Raw genomic sequence first — 18,441 nt, forward strand, 5'->3', positions numbered from 1 at the left:
TCAAGAGACAAGTTGATAATATAGGATTGAGAGAGAGGAGGATTGAGTATATAAATGTTATATAAATGTACCCATTCTCAGTGGGTATGTCTTGTGATACAGCTAAAGATCTGGCCAAGGAGATTGAGATAGAAAGATAAAGATGGAAGCTGGATTCTGTTGTTTTTATAAGCTGAGGGTCTGATTTTAGATGATTTTTTCCAAAGTGGAACAAAGAGGGAGGACGAAAGTTAGTGGTAGGATAGGACCAAGTCAGAGCTTTTTAAGAATGAGGGAGACATGGGATGTTTTGGAGATGCATGAAGGCAAGGCTAGAAGGAGCAATGGGGACCAAGGAAAGTTTGGGTGCCCTCACGGAGCCCAGGGAGTACAGAAAGTGAAAGAAAATATATCCAGGGGAGAGAGAAGCAATGTCAGCAAGATTTAGCTAGGTCTCAGTCAGTCTCTGAAGGTGGATGAAGTAAGCATCTCGTCAAGGAAGGTAAAGTAGAGACCTAACCAGTGCAACTGTCATTAATATTTAAGAGATGGGAAAAAATGAGATACAGAGAGAGAGGGAAGGAGAGAGAAGGTGGGAGGGAGCTATAGAGACAGAGAAAGAGACAGAGAAAGAGACAGAGCAACAGAGAGATAGACACAGACTGACAGAGGGAGGGAGGAAGAAGAGGGAGAGAGAAAGGGAAGGAGAGGGGAAGCGAGACAGACTGAGGTGGGGTGGAAGGTGAGAATGAGAATGTGATCGTTCAAGCTGGAGCTGGGGCCAGGTGCTGCAAGATGTAATATTGCATAAACTGGTGAAATCATTACTGTGACAAGGAGATGTTAATGATGGCACTAAAGGCAGTGCAATTTTCTCAGTATGCATGCTGCCCATACTCAGGCAAGGAAACCCACACAGGCTGTGAGACTCAGTTTAATGGGGCAGCTGCTTATGCATGTGTGTAGCTCGTGTTTTGGAGGAGCAGGGGAGGGATAATAGGTCATTAAAGGAGAAATTTGAGGTGTGAGGACCCAGTCACTGTCATTAGCACATTCTGAATCATTGCCTCCACCTCCTTCCTCTTCAGTAGCTCCATTACTTTGGAAGGGGCTTTCCCACCTGTATTGGAGTGGGTCTGAGGAAAACCCTTCCCCTTAACTCTGTAAACTCTCTGTTGCCTCTGATATAAAAGAGAAATTCAGATGTTTAGCTTTTTAAGTTCTCTGTCACCTGATTCCCATTAATTTCCCTGCCTCATTGACTATCCTCTCTCCCCCATGCTGAGATTCACCTCATGGGGCTTTCTCTGCTCCTCCCACACAAAAGTCCAGCTTTGTCCTCCTTGCCTTTGTCCTGGCTTGCTGCCTTCATAACTCCTCTACCTGGAGCCTTTCCTCATTCATTATTACTCTTTTCTGTGTCCTCTCTCCCAAACTAAATTGTATTTAACCATTTTATATTTATTTTCATCTGTATACACTTGTATATTTACTTATCAGTTCATTCGTTAGAATGTAAACTCCTTAAAGATAGTTTCCTTCTTGATGTTTGTATACAGGACCTGACCTAGTACTAGGCACTTAATAGATGCTTATTGGTTAACTGATTCACTTAGAACTCCAAGTGACAATTTTGGAAAGCAAATTCTCCTAAAATAGAAATCATCTGGATTGTGGGAGGCAGAGTTTCAGTGATATCTCTCCTAGGTGCTGGTACTACAGCTCTGCGTAATAGAATAAAAGTGCCACCTTCCTAAGTGCAGCCTTTACTGAGCCACCTTTCAGCCCGTTACCAACCTGACTCTTAGGATGTGTTAGAGATCACAATCCATCGTCACAGGTCTTCTCTCCACCTTTCTCGGGATAATGGATTATTAGCAAGTCTGCAAAAGGTTGCCCTCTAGTAATTATCTCTGGATTTGAGATGCTTCCAACAAGGATGACGAATATAAGCCAGTCAAGTGCATTATGATTCCCAACAACACAGCAGAGGATTGAAATATTGCCCATCCGCACTATCTGAAGTGGAAAGAGAGGGGACGGACATGCTGTCACTGAGGATTCCCGGGGCCTATCACTGCCCTGCTTTGCTTCACTGACATGTGAAATAGGTTTGAGCTGGAGGCTCCAATGAAATCCCAACTTGTTACACTGCATTGAAGCTTTATTTGGTCTCCATGCCCTAAAATTCTGTATGGAATGGAGTGCCTGCTAACCTCCTACCTTGGTTGTTCTTTAGGTTAGGGAGTTCTTTGTCACTGGTGTTATTTTCTATATACAGAAGTGAATCCTCATTCCTGTCAAAAATAGGGGTTTGATGAACAGATGGAGAATTTCCTCCTTGATTAATTGTCTCTACCTACTTACTTTTTATTCTTAACTTCTTGGTCAGTAGGATATTTTATTCAGATTAAAGTTTTCCCTATTTTCATTTTACTTTTTAATTTATTAGCCAGGAACCTTGCTACATTCATTGAATAATTGGCAGTTTTTATTGACTACTTCTCACAATAGTTTTTAGAGAAGAATTAGTGAGTTTTTATGATAAAAGAATGCAAAAGGGAAAAGGGCAAATTTTAAATAACTTGTGCAGTTTATAAAGCATAATAACTTAGAACACTGAAAATTATCTTTGCCAACACTTGTTAGACTTCTTTTCCCACTGTTACTTAATCATTGCCTATATAGGAATAACCTTCTCATTCTACCTTAATAATCTTCCACCTCATTCTTAATTTGACCCTTCCCATGTCACACTTCTTCTCTTCTCTCTGGGTCTTTTGCAATTCCATGGTGCACAAATACACTCCTATTCTGGACCTCTTTCTCTCATACGCTCCCGGAGACCTGCCCTTGTGCAGGTGCTGCTGCAGCCTTGTTTTGTTTTGGGTTTTTTTTAGCACTTGCTCTATGTACCTTCTCTCAATTCACTGGTTCTAGAGAGTCAAAATATTCCTTCTCCCCACTGCCAGCTGGCCCTTTTGTAAACATCTCCAGCAGTCTCCCTTCCTTTGGAATTTACTGGAACTGTTTACTCTTTACATACAGATTATGGTTAAGATTTGTCTGCTTGCCCCCAGCTTATTCTCCCTTTTTTCCCCATGGGTGCAGCACCAACTACTCTCTTATACTAAGGCAGACTGCTATCTTTGATAAAGGTGAAGTCCAAGTTAAAGCAGGGGAGCTTCCTTTAGGACAGTTTTGTTAGTTTAATAATAGAATATGCTCTCTAATTAACAATATTCTTTCAGGTGCCCTGATTTCTGTTTTTTATGGACATTCTTGCCATACATAGATTTTGCTGTTTAGCTAGAAATGTCACTCACTCTCACACTTAAATCCATTCTTCACTCCATCATGGCACCCAGTTCTTCTCCCTTTTAATCCTTTTTCAGGTGATTACCCCCTTTCCCATGGCACCTTCATTTTTTTGTTAACCAGTTCAATTTGTAGTATCCTCTACTTTGACAATCCTTTGACCTCTTGTCCTTAAGTTACACTCATTCTGTGCCAAACTCCATCCTTGGATGACTTCTTGGACTCCACTATCCATTTCCTCTGCTTCTACTCCCAGGCTGCCTATACAACCTTGCTGACCTAGTACAGTTCACATTTATTTATTGATTTCTATGGGGCCCTCACTGCAGCAAGGCAATCCTGCTTTCCCATTTTAATTAATTCCTTGTCTTGCTGAGAAACTTCTAAACCTCTTCTCGAGCCTCCTACAATTCCCTCTACTTCCATCCATTAAGTTGAGGGCCTTGCTTCTTATTTCACTGAGAAAATTGACCCCTTTAGCTATTCTTTATTCCTCTTTTTAAGTCAGAGCTCCTTGACGTTACTCCTCTTCTCTCTGCATTTCCTCTAACTCAAAGCCAGGTGAACATTTTCCTTGCCAAGGTCAGTACCTCCACCTGTGAGCGCTTGATCTCACTGAGTTTCCCTCCATCCTTTCCATTTTATGCATGAGATTACAGCCTTTATTGTCTGCTTTCTATGTCATGGCACAGTATAGTGAAGGCTTAGGGAGGGGAACAATTTGAAAATGTTTGAAGAGAGGAGAGAAGCAATAATTGAAAGGGAGAGATTGAATATTTAATAAAGATAGAAAGAAGATGATCACTTCTGAAAAAAATTATGCAGTCACTGCTAATACTTCATCTTTTTTTTAATCTCTTATTTTTTTTTCTTTATTGTTTATCTTTTATACTTTTTTATGTTTTCCTTGAATCTTGCTGGAGTTTAGAGTCTTGCAGGTATTTTTCTTTTTTCTTTTTTTATTACAGCTTTTTATTTACAAGATATATGCATGGGTAATTTTTCAGCATTGACAATTGCCAAACCTTTTGTTCCAATTTTCCCCCTCCTTCCCTCCACACCCTCCCCCAGATGTCAGATTGACCAATACATGTTAAATATGTTAAAGTATAAGTTAAATGCAATATATGTATACATGTCCATGTATTTTGCTACTTCATCTTCTTTTAGTCAACCTTCGAGTCCTTTTTTGCATTTTATTTTCTCACTTCTCTCTTGACTAAAACTGTTCTGTCTAAATTTACCAAAGGTCTCTTAATGGCCACTTCTGAAGGTCTTTTCAGTCTTCGTACTATCCTCTGGATTTGACTGACCATCCTCTTCTGCTTACTTACTCTCCTCTCTGGGATCTTGAGAGCTGCTTGTCTTAATGCTCCTTCTCAGATTCCTTTCCCACTTATCATTCATATCATACACTCCCTAGGTAACATTCCCCCTCCATTCAGATGACTCATAGATGTGTCTGTTCTAACCTTGTCTCACTCCTGAACTTCTATCCTACGTTTCTAATGAACTGTTTTAGACATCTCAAATTGGATATCTGGCAGGCATCTCAAACTAGCAAAATGTTTGTTTTTTCCTTGATTTTGTAGTCCCATCACCGAGTTGTCATGTACTAAATTCTTGTTAATTGAAGGGTTTGATTTGTGTCAGACATTAAGACCATGAAGGCTCAGAGTCAAAAAAAATCATCTCAGATTATTGGGATCAGGACCAGTTTTCATAAATAAATACCTTTATCACATGGTCCTTGAAGGATGGGGGGGTAGGATTTTGGTTAGGAGAGATATTGCAAATAACATCTAATAACCATTCTTAAACATCAAGTAAAAAGAATTTTCAAGTTGCCACTCTACAAAGAGAAACGTTCCAAACACATGAGTTGTAATGGTGATTTAATATTTATTCAATGTTAAATAGCAATACTGTCATTGCATTAGCTCCTGATGTCACTATGTTCCTTAGATTTTTACAGAACAAGGACATCTTTCAATCGAAAAAAGTGAAAAAAGTCACTTTTCAAAGTCAAATTGATCTCTTACTTTACTCAGTTTTCTCATCTCTCTTTATACCTCATGCCTCTTCTTGACTTCATTGGGAATTGTGTATTCACTATGGAGGAGACCACAGTCATCTGGAACATTTTATTCTGTTTCTTTCCCAGGAGAAACAGTTTTCAAGCATTGTCAATTTTCCCAGTGCTCATCTGTATATGAATGAGATTAAAAGATAATGTCATTCAAACAGGATGTTGCTAATATAATAGAATCCTGCTTGGGAGTTGGTGGTGGTGGAAGGAAATAAATAACCTTTCAAAGTAGAGGTAATTTTGTTCAAATGCCTTTCAGATATTCAAAAAAAAAAAACCTTTTTGAGAGTCTCACTATTCAGTTTGAATGAAATCAAAACTATGCTTTTGGAACTGTCAGAATGAACTTTCTGTGCTTCTGAAACATTTTATACCACCCGATGAAGCTCCCATAAACATGTACATAAAAAATGCTATTCACTGTAGGTTCCCCCATTTATGAAGAAGTCTATAATTACAGCAGGACAGGGAGAGAGAGCCTCTGGGAGTCATACTTGTGTTCCTTTTTTTGACAAAATAGAACATACAAACTTAATGAAATCTGGTTGATCTTGGTAGGAGTTTGAAGAAAGGTTTTTGTTATGCTTGGTTTCCAGGCAATGTTCAATTGCCATAATTAAGAACCCTTAGCTGACTGAGAAACAGAAAGGACCCTGACAGAAATCTAGACAGAGGGGACTAAATGCTGGCTCCCTGGTAACAGTTTTCTTCCAGACACTGCAGAAGAGAGACCTTTCAGTGGCTCATTTGATTTAAAAAAAAAAAAAAAAATCAGCATCAACCTAGTTGAACCTCTGCAAATTTAGTTGAAGTCAGAAGATTTCAAGACCAAAAACCTTGGATTTATTACTATCTTTAAATTAAAAAATAATGAGCTTGTAAAAAAAAATCACATTTGTTTAAAGTAGGCATTTTTTGATATGTATTTACATTTTTTGGAGGGGGGTTTGGTTGAGGCATTGGGGTTAAGTGACTTGCTCAGGGTCACACAGTTAGAAAGTGTTAAGTGTCTGTGGTCAGATTTGAACTCAGGTCCTCCTGACTTCAGGGCTGGTACTGTATCCACTGCACCATCTAGCTGTCCCACCTTTTTTCCTAAACAAGTAGCACATGCTAGATGATTAATGATTAATTATTGAGATAATGATTTGAAGAAATATTTTGTGTTTATGGGAGGAAATACTCCTTTATAACAAGATACACTTGAAAAATTGATTGGTTATCAAAAATACCTAAATTATATTTGGTGATATGTAAGCATGAGTTCCTATATTTCTTATCAGAAAGCCTATAAGACCACGTATAAGTTCATATAATAATTAGCAACAAAATTAAAATTTTGTTCAGCATACATAATGTTTAGGGCAGTCAGGCACTGGGCCGAGTCGGATGACAACCTTGAGGTAATCATGTTGCATTTTAAAATTGTGATTTCTTCTGTAATATTAAGAATTTAAGCTTCTTAAAGTGATTTCTAGAGGAGAGTCATTTTAAAATAATTAAGTTTCAGAGCTAAATTTGATTCTCTTTATTAATACTGACCTGCTAAAAACCTGTAAAATATTTAGAGTAGAGAGTGAGTGAAAACGGTTTGAGGTAATCTTCACCAGTTCTGCTTGATGTTGAATGGCAGTAACATAGCAGTTGAATTTTGTAAGTCCCCTTGCAGAGGTAGGTATAGTAAATGCTATCTTCATTTTACAAAGAAGGAAATTGAGGCTGAGAAGAGTAATTTGCATAGTTGCATGGGAGTTGAACCCATGGCTTTCTAACTTTCTAACTCTGGGTTCAGTATTTGTCTGTTATGCCTCTCTTTTGATTATTATTTAAAACAAAAGAATATGTCTTAATTGAAAGGTTAATCTTTAATGTCTTGATAGAACTTAACAATTCTTAACTAATCTTTATAAAGAGAAAAGAAATCTAATTCGAGTAATTGTAGTCACTGTTTCTTGAATTCTTACTATGTAAGTAATACTTCATAAATCACAATAGAAGCAGAAGATGCAACCTTTGACAGGGAGATGTTTATTATTGCTTTTTTTTTCCCCTAGGAAAAAGAAAAAAGTCATGGTTAGAAATGATAGAAATGGGGGCAGCTAGGTGGCGCAGTGGATAGAGCACCAGCCTATTCAGGAATTCAGGAGGACCAAAGGTTCAAATGTGATTTCAGACACAACACTTCCTAACTGTGTGACTCTGGGCAAGTCACTTAACCCCAGCCTCAGGGGGAAAAAAAGAAATGATAGAAATGTGATTGATGTACTTAATGAGTTAAGGAAATAAATCACAAAATAAGAAAGTCCAGTGAAGGTTATTACCACTTTTAGTAAATACAAAGAGAATTACTTTTCCTAGGCAAGTTTTTTTTTTAATTTTACTTTGTTTTTTGGTGAGGATTTTTGGTTTTTCCTCTTACATGTGTTATGTGAAAGGTCTGTGGCAGATTATTAGAAAAAGAAAGACAAGGAGTAGCTATCAACATATGAGAGAGAAGTTAAAGAAAAACCAAACCAAGGGAATGTGTTAGAGTGAGAGTTTATAGTACAATGCTGGACATGGACATTTCAAAATTTGGGTGTCACAACAGAGGAATTTTAAAGGGAATGATGATATTACTTGGGTTGGTTACTTTCCCCAAGGGAAAGTAGGAAAATGTCCCTTTTCATATAGTTGTCTAACAGCAGAATAATCAATGTATAAAATATCTATAAAGCATTGTGAGCATAGACCTTAGTAGAAGATACTTAGTGGCTAAATTATATCAAACCATTTGACCTAATATTTATAATAAAGGGTTTGTCCACTATATGCTATATTTTTATTTATTGAGAGTAGGGGTAGAGGTGTAGTAAAGTGAATCTAAATAAGCATATATTCTAAATACTTTATTGTAGAAATAAAAATACTACACATTTCATATTAGAGGAATTATGAAAAATACATTTAGATTCATTTATGAGAGTATGGAGTAATGTGTGCATATATATATATACATACATATATATATATAATATAAATACAAACAATTTCTAGTAAATGATAGGTCTACAAGATGTGAATTGGCCTTATTAATTTATTCAATATATTTAAAATCAGCTAATTTGTGAATTTATAGTGGTTGTTCTTTTGAACCAAATCATATTCTCACATAGCATATTTAAACTATAAGTAAATACTACATAAATCATATTCATTAGGTTGCTAATAAAGTGTCTGATATATGTATCTTACAGAAGGTCTGAACTGAATTTGTGGTGTTTCTAAAATTAAAAAAGATTCAGCTTTTTCGCATACAAATAGATACCACAGTACTTCTGTTTTCTTAGATAGAGAGGGCAATGGAATACGGGGGCGGGGGGGGGGAACTCCAATGTTGAGTACACACGCCAAAAAGTGAATTAGCTGAAGCATTTATACCCATTCAGCTTTAAATGAGCAAAGCAAAGTCCCCTTACCATTAAAATATATATCAGAGGTTCTTAACATTTTGTGTGCCATGGACCCTTTATTCAAGATAATGTTTTATTTGTAAAATAAAATATATAGGAATACAAAAGAAGCCAATTATATTGAAAGATAGTCATCAAAATACATCTTTTAAAATAAGTTCATGTACATGAAGTAAATGAATTGTCTGAAGTACTAGGAACAATGGAAATAAAACTTAAATTCCACAAGATATCCTATGGACATACTCACTTTAGTGAAATCAAGTGGCAGTTTTCTATACAAAAAGAAAAGGACCAAATTAAAAAAAAAAGAGGAATTTTTTCCAAATTAACAATTAAAGGGAAATTGAAAGTTAGGCAAAGAACAGGAGTAAATAATGGCAAAGTAAGAAGGCACCAGTGGTAGTGCTGGATTTGGATTCAGGAAAACTTGAATACAAACCCTGCCAGAGACATTTACTAGCTCTGTGACCCTAGATAAATCTCTCTCTTTTTCTGACTTCAAATAAGATAATATATGCAAAGTACTGTGTAAAAGTTAGTTATTATTATTGTATTGTTATTAATATGAATTGTATAATACAAAATCCTTACACTCTATATAGACAACTAATAGATTTATTACAATATAAATGTACATAAATAAATTTATTACAATATAAATTACATTTATTACAATGGAAAACTTAATTAGGTATAATGAAGAACAGATAGAAAATATGTTTTCAAAAATCAATTATTCAAGTTTTATCCATATACATCAACCCAAGCAAAATACCTAGAAGAGAGATCATGATAAAATAATAACAGGATTACTGATGGCATAATGAATTGGGAGAAGGAAAGAAAAATCTGAGTACTATATTTCAAGAAATTATCCAAGAAAATTTCTTAGAATTAAATAGAATGCCCAGGACCCAGATGAGGAGGAATCCAAGGTTAAATATACACATGTATACTCACACATTAAACTTCAATGTTACAACTGCAAAGAAAAATACTTCTTTTTCCTAGAAAGACAGAAATAATTTACTTTAGGTCTCAGTGATTTTTTTTTCATAGAGGACAAAGGAAAACTGAAAAAAATTGGAGCATAGAATTTACAAAATTAAGAAACAGGAACTACCCAACAAATTCAGCATGGGAAATAGATATTTGGAAACATAGAGCCTGAAAAAGATATTTTAAAAGCTTAACTAGTATAAGAAACAAGCTCCTCAAACCGAAAGATAAGTAATGAAACAACTAAGGTAAAATCATTGGTGACAAAATGTGAAAATCCTCAGAATTGTATTGGTTAAATCACTAGATATTTCAAAAAAGTGTCAGAGAAACAGTCTGAGAGGAATGATTCCCAGAGAAGGCAGGATACTATCTTTGATAAAGGTGAAGTCCAAATTAAAGTAGAATGCTTTTTTTGGAGGCAGTTTTGTTAAGTTTAATAATAGAATTAATAATAGAAATAATAAGAATATATTCTCTTCTAAGAGAAAGTCTGTGACTTTCCTAACAGTTGTAATATTAAATTATTTACTAAAAATGCATTTTGCACTTGCAGCTCTCAGGTTATTCTTCTGATATGTGACAGATCTTACCTTCTTTTCCAATTGTAGAATTCCTTGATATCCTTTTTATCCTTCTTTGTATGCTAGTAATACAGATGTGTTCTCTTTTTCTTACATCTCTTTTTGTCCTTTCCTAGTTGGTAAGCCTAGGCTTTTTAGGTTTATGTCATTCTTATATCTAATCTGTTTCCGAGTTTTATCAATGCTACTTTTACAGTACCTCATATATGTTCCCTTCTCTCCACTGACTCTGCCCTCACCTAATGCAGTCCCTTATCATTTTGTACCTTTTTATCACTACCACCACCACTATTCCCTCACCTTTCTTCAGTAAACTCCACTGGCTACTTATTACTTTTGGATTCAGATATAAAATCCCACTTTTTAGTTTTTAAAACCTTTCATTTCCTGTCTTCTTTCTGTCTTTCCAGTTTTATACCTTATGCTAATCGCTATATTCTATATTCTTGTGCCCCTTGCCTTTTTGCTATACTTTAAAGAAGACATTCCATCTCCAGAATATTGTATTTATTTATGCCTTTCCCATGCCTGGGATGCTTTCCCTCATCTCAGTTTCCTGGCTTTCTTTAAGACTCAACCAAAATCCCACCTTCTGTAAAGAGCCTTTTCCTGCCTCATTTAATGCTAATTCCTTTTTTCTGTGAATTATTTCAGTTTATTCTGTATATCTTATTTGAACATAGTTATTTGCATAATATCTCCCCCAATTTGATTATGACTTCTTCAGGCTAAGAACTATGTTTATCTTTCTTTTAATTCCCAGCAATTAGCCTGGCACATAGAGGATGCTTAATAAAAACTGTTTTTTAGACATTGTCATCTTTTTGTAATTTTCTGTAAAATTCATAGAATAGTGAAAATTGGAACCCAATAATACACTGCTTTAATATATATATCTGTCTATACACACACACACACACACACACACACACACACACACACACACACACGTGTGTGTGTGTGTGTGTGCTTGTGTGTGTGTGTATTCCAGAATGATCTAAGCAGATATCAAGTGAAAAGCTGATCTAAAATTTGTAGTGTTATTGCTAAGAAATGAAAAGTGGGAGGGTCACAAAATTAGAATTGAATTCATAACAGAAAATATTACAATAGATAAAGGATATGGTCGTATGTCAGAAGGTTCCAAACGGAATGAGAGTTTATCAGTTTTAAATATATTTAAAGAGTAATTCACATTTCCCATTTATAAATTAGTTTCTTTATAACCATAAAGGACTCCACTAGTTATACCAATCATGCATCTCTCCATTGCCCATCTGGTCACTTACACTTCGATGCTTTAGAGATCATAGTTTTCCATGATTCATAGCCATATAGCATCATCATTGAATCACAATGACTCTGAAAAAATAAAAAATATATTAAAATTGCTTTTGTATGTTAGCTGTGTGTATAATTTCCCAAATTCAATTCAGTCCATTCTCTTTTTTTTATTGCATTCTGGGCTCATCTCATTGCTAATCACAGAATTAAAATGGATCTTAGAAACAATTTAGCCCAACTTATACCTGACTAAGAATCCCCTCTGGTATACTCAACAAGTGGTAATTCAGCTTTTTCTTCAAGATCTCCAGTGAGGGGTATTCCACCTCAGGCAGCCCATTTTATTTTTTAATATCTTTAATTTTATTGGAAAGTTTTAAATTTATATCAAATCTTAATTTGCCACTTGCAATTTATACCCATTTGTCCTACTTCTACCCTCTAGGAACAAGCTGAAAAAGTCTTAATTTGTTTTTATGTAATAGTTCTTCTAATATCGGAAGATAGCCATCATGTTCTTAATTTCTTCTATTTTTTCTTTCTTCTTCAATTGCTAGTCATATTGTATAATAAATTAGAGATTTTACCATCATGGTTTGTCTTCTTCTGGTTATTCCCCAATTTATTAATATCCTTGCTGATAAAGAATACCTAGACCTGAACAGATTTACCCAAAGGTGATCTGATCAGTAAAGAATACATACACTAATGGGCTTCCTCCTCAGACTGACTTGGTTTTTATTGTGTGGCTTCATAGGGTAGGCCAGTTTCTTTTGCATAGGTGTGAACCTCAATGAGAGAACCATAAGGAATTTTTATTGTATTGTTATCCTATTTTTTACAACACAAACTTTTTTGAAGAAAGATTGTCCTTCCATATTGAATCCTGCATTTCAACAAAGAAAAAACAGTTGAGAAAAATAGTTAATATAGTGATTATATTTAATAACTTGTAAAACATTTTGACTCCACCATCTTTACTATGAGGAAATGAGATATGTTTCATTATCTATTCTCTGGGGCCATGGTTGGTCTCTCTGTGGTATTTTCTCAGGGTTTTGTTATTGTTATGTTCTTCAATTTCTACTTACTTCACCCTCCATCATCTCACAAATCTTTTCATGTTTGTCAGATTTTTCATGTGTCCTTCCTTACTCCTTAATATTTCATTATATTTCTATGGCACTAATCAGAATTATTCAGTTGGTGGACACCCACATTTTTGTTATCACCAGGGTTTTACTATTGATATTTTGGTGGACCTGTACTATTTTGGGTATTATACAATTAACTTAAATTTCATCTTCAAACAGGAGCCTGGAGTGCCGACCTTCTTTTCAGTTCTTAATCTTTTTTTTTTTTTTTTCTTCTGTCTTGGACAGTCTGAAACCTCTGAACTCAGAGAAATGTCTCTTTTAAATTAATAATTCCAAATCTCAATTAGAAGCTAGTGAAAAAAAAAAAAGCCTCCACACAAGTTCATAGACATCCTGACATCTATCCTTAGACCCTACAATGTTCATAGATTTCTAATAAGCCCTGATATATAGTGAATCTCTCACTTGTATATATTCCATGCAGGGCATTCTTTATCATAGTAGTAAGTACCTTTGAAGAGTGTATATATCTCCTTGTTTTATGCCTCATTTAGTAATTATCAGAAGTTGTTGAAAAAAGTTTTCTGTGACTCCATATATTAAGGAATCTTTTAACATCTTAATAGAGCATGCGAGATACCCATTTAGAATAGCATTTTTAAAGATGGATTTTGCATTATGTTTCTAACATATATTGTTTATTGTTTATTGGTAATAATAATAAAAAAGTAACAATAACTGGCCTTTAAAGAGCAGTTTAAGATTTGCTTATTAACATGTTAAAATAATATGTTATGTCATTTGACTTTCACAGCAATCGCATGAGGAAAAAAAAGTGTTGAAATTTTATTGTTGGGGATAAGTGACTCATTCAGAGTAATCTACCTATTAAATTTCTGAGGTAGTATTTGAACTCAGTTTTTTCTTAAGTCCTTGTCCAACATTTTATCTAATAGAAGCATCGCGTATTCTATACCTTTTCCCTTTATTTGTGTCTCTGAAAATGTATCTGCTTTAGAAAATTATGTGCAAGATCTGACTTTTATTTTCTTCAAGGATATTCAACATAGATGATTCTTGTGAAAATTTCATATGATTAGGAAAGTAGACATTTGTGTTTGTAACTGTCTTCAAAATCATCTTATTTTTTAAAAATAGTAAAATTTGTGACTTATTCTTTTATCCTTCCCTACCTTAAATATTTTTAAAAACAACCCTTCGTGCTTTTACAATTTTACTGTCGGTTGTGCCTTGACTTTGGTTCTTGGTTTTAATGTACTTTACTTCATGTTCATAACATTTCCATCTCCTTGAATTCAGTGGTGTCAGAGTCCAACTATGATGCTTCCATTGTAATTAATGTTGACTGTTTGTAAATAATGTTGACTAATTGCTATAGAAATATTGACAAATCTGTATATCTTATTCTCTTTGTGGTCCTTCATTAATTTTCTTAGGATGATCTGTTTTAGTTTGATCTGATGGTAAGCTTTGTATAGATACTTTCTCCGTCATCCCCCTGCTACTTTTCACTGATTCATAAAATAATACTGCTTGCCTTCTTTTATAATCTTAATTATTTGTAATTGTATCCTAAATCAGTGGTGATAAAAATGAAAATGGGAATGGGACAGAATTGGAGCTGCATGTTGTGGAAAACCACAAATGAGGATTTATTTTGTTAAACCTTGCCCAGTTATATTTTATATAACTGGTTCCAGTTGCACTCTGGAGTTTTATGGGCTGCTTGCTACTAGCTGCTCCGCTCTAAACTGTTGATTTTTGCTGCCTGGCCTGTGAATGGAAACTAGTGGAGCCCTGACAGAGATGCTTCCCAGCTACAGTCTCCCTGAAATAGTGACTATCTACTCATGATTTTGCTTAAAAGGGGGCATCTAGATAGTATAATAGAGCTGGGCCAGAAGTCAGCAAGTCATCTTCCTGAGTTCGGATTTGGCCCCTGATATTTGTATGGGACCCTGGGCAAGTCATTTGTCCTTGTTTACCCCAGTGGCTCATCTATAAACAATGAGTTGGAGAAGGACATGCATGGCACACCATCCCAACATCTCGGCCATGAAAGCCCCAAATGGGTCGTGAAGAATTCAGCCCAACTGGACAACAATAAAAATGTTTATCATCAGCTCTAGTATCACAATCCCCTTTTCCAGAAGCTTTGTAGCTTACTTAAATGGATTGCATTGGAGCTATCACACTGGGTATTTTGCACTTTTCTCAAGCTTTGCTTCTAATTTTGCCTCCTTGTAAAAATTTTCCATGCTACTTTGATATGTATTTTGACTAAAAACATTCTTATCATTAACATCTATAAAACAACAATTAATTTCTTCATTGAAGCCATTTTTCAAGGCTAAAAATTAAATCACAGCATGTACTTGGCACAGGAACCAAATATTTATGAGAGTAGTTTTGTGAAAGAGTACATAAAGTTACAGTTGAGCTACTTCATAGCCTAATTCCATTATATTATTGTATTAGGCAGAGTATCAAATTATTATACTCCCCATAAGGCAGCACCAATAATTAATCTTGTATATTTACTTTAAAAAACAACAACAAAAAAACTTCTGTCTTATTTTCCATATTCTCTTTTAAATTTCTTGCTGACAGAGATAGTCTCATATTTCTTTGAGTATTCTGTAGTACTATATACATTTTAGTTATTTGTTAAATGCTTATTGAGTAAATAATTTAGGTGTTGATAATGGTTGCAGTAATAGGAATAAAATTTTAGCTGTAGCAGTAGACAACCAATAAATGTTTGAGGATGATTCCACAGTGGTTTTTTGTGAGCCCCACAGAACTGTGTGTTTTAAGGAATTAGAACTTTTTTTTTTTTTTTTTTTTTTTAAATGTTCTGTTTGCCACCTACATACCAGCAAATTGGGATTAGAATCACATTTGTGACCCTTCTTCCCCTCTTATCCCCAGCTGTTGGGGACACCATCCACTGGGGTGGCTGCCCCTTTGTTAACTTTTGGTGCGTTTAGCATATACACTAGAAACTCCTGGAATATGCATAGCAAATCTAGATAAGCTCTTAGTTTATTGTGGCCTCCCTTGCAATTTCATGGGAATGGCTAAAATCCTTCAAGCTGCCTTAGGGAGAAGATTCAGTTCTTTGCAAAAAGGCTGAGAGAATTTGGAGATGAATGATATGTTACACTCTCATTTTTAAGGTATAGCATTTGACGTTTTTGTACAATGTAATTGCTGCCTACTCCTATATTAAATTTAGCTAGATAGGTCTTTTCTTTTTTTTTTTTTTTTTTCCTGCAAGAGCAAAATGCATTTCAGCTTACTGCAAGAGCTTACTGCTCTTGGGGTTTTCTCAGCGGAAAAGAATGAACAGAATCAGCTGAAATTTTATTGTCTGTTGGTAAACACTTTGTACATTATTTCAGCCAGCTCTAATTAGATTTATTTTAAAGCTCAGTTCCCATAAACTGTAGTGACAGCCAACAATAAAAATCAAATGCTGATTCTAATAAAAACACACATACACACAATCACCTCAGAGCTGTTTGTAATTTATCCTTGTGGCCTTTTAGCATACCTACTGGAACATGTTGATTTAAAGACATTTTAGACCCTCAAAACATCAGTAAAGTACTAATCTGAGGAAGAAGAGGTATACCTGCCATTTCTTAAATCGGTCAACTTCCAAACCAGATTGTTTGCATTTAGAGAGACTTCATTTTTAAGAGTATAGCCTGTATTTGGAGGTTATCACTATTTGGGTCAATATGATACTTTTTTTTGGGAGGGTGCTAAGGCAATTGGGGTTAAGTGACTTGCCCAAGATAACACAACTAGTGCATTAAGTGTCTGAGGCTGGATTTGAACTCAGGTCCTCCTGATTTCAGGACTGGTGCTCCTGCCATGTAGCTGCCTCTAATATAGGTACTTTTTCAAGAGTTGAGTATTCATTAATCTTTTATTGGTTTATAATGCCTGTTCTAATTATGTAGCATCGCATTAACATATATGCTTTCATGATTGTGCCAGTTCACCAATACAGTAATACAATATTTATATTCACATGTCTTCTGTATGTATTTCTTGAATTATTTTTTAAAAATCGAATTTAAATGTCAAAATAAGTGTTTCCCTATAACAGAAGATTATACCTAAAATGATCTTTATTATATAAAACTTTACTTTCCTTTAAAAATACATAATAAATTAAATCTTCAACTTTTAAAACTATTTTTCTTATCTAGCCTTTGTTCTCTGCATTAAAAATATTTTAGTATTCTTTCCTTTTGGGGGGATGGGTAGTTGGCTGGAACTTTCCCTCGTCTTCCTCCTATTTCTTTCCATATTGATTTGTCCTTTCAAATTCCTTGGGCAGTATATTTAACTAGAAACACCTCTGTGTCATGAATTCAATAAATATAAATGGATGATGATTATCTATTTATTAAAAAGTGACTACACCAGAGAATCCAAGTTTTCTAGTGTTATTCATTGTTAAAGCAGATTGAAGTAAAGATGGGCCTCAGTTGAGCTGAGGGAGCAGGCAACAGAATGCTCACTCCTTGTAGAAGCACTGTATTGGTCTGAATAGAAATTAATCCCATATATATAGACTATACTCCAACATGAAATCTCTCTGAAAGGTTAGTGTACTCTGATTGGGGCTGCATTCAGGGTTATACTGGCTAGACTTGGGGAGAAAAGAAGTTCTTCAGATCAGTAAGTTACATCATGAAAAAAACTGAGAATGTAAATCATGTATATCAAAATATTCATAGCAGCACTTTCTGTGGAAGCAAAATAAACCCCTGAAAACAGAGTGGAACCCATCAATTAAGGAATGATTGAACACATTGTAATAGGATATTCTTGTAATATGTAATGAAGGATGTGTGAAGAATTCAAAGAAACATGGGAAAATTTCTATGAAATGTAGTTAGTATAAGGTCAAATAAGCAGAACTCAGGAAAGAGCCATATAAACAGGGATTACATCATTGAAGAAAACAGAACTTAAAGGCCATGGGACTTAGATTAATTGCAGTGACCAGTTCTTGTCCCAGGGGGGAGATTATGAAACTCCCTTCCCCTTGGTTGATAACATGTGGGACAGATGAAAAGCATTGCCAGTTCTCTCAGATAAGGTTGTCTCCATTGGGCTTCGCTATTTGTCTTTGGTTCAAGGTAGCATTCAGTTTGGAATGCTATTCCGTAGGAGATGACCATGGCATAAGAACAAAAGATTACAATTTTTTAAAAAGGTACTATCAATCGGATATTTATTTATTGGCCACTGAGTGGAAGTGACAAGTTGGGGCAAAGGTATGTGAGAATTAGACTCTGAGCCAAAGCCTCCTAAATAGTTATGTTTCTGGGGAAGTTTGCCAAGGATTAGATACTCACAAATTGGGATGATTCCAAGGAAGCTACAGAGGATTGTTACCTAGCTACCCTTATTCAGAGGTCAAGCGTAAATGGTTCTGTCAGCACAGGAAATGGCACAATACTCATTTTTATTTGTTCCATCTGTATTTTCATTCTTTAAAAAAAAAGATTTAGTTGTTAAATAATCCTATTAGAGAAATATTTTATTCTTTATTTAAAAGAGTTTTTCCCCCTAAAAGTGATTTTAATTCA

The 18,441-nt window shown here is 35.0% G+C and overlaps 1 protein-coding gene across 6 annotated transcripts in view; it reads left to right on the forward strand.

The window, feature by feature from the left end:
• SFMBT2 (Scm like with four mbt domains 2) overlaps positions 1-18,441 on the forward strand; it is a 306,285-nt gene that overhangs the window by 252,333 nt on the left and 35,511 nt on the right. The gene's annotated exons all lie outside the window — the stretch shown is intronic.

This window comes from Sminthopsis crassicaudata, chromosome 5 (assembly GCF_048593235.1).
Source record: "Sminthopsis crassicaudata isolate SCR6 chromosome 5, ASM4859323v1, whole genome shotgun sequence".
NCBI lineage: Eukaryota > Metazoa > Chordata > Mammalia > Dasyuromorphia > Dasyuridae > Sminthopsis > Sminthopsis crassicaudata.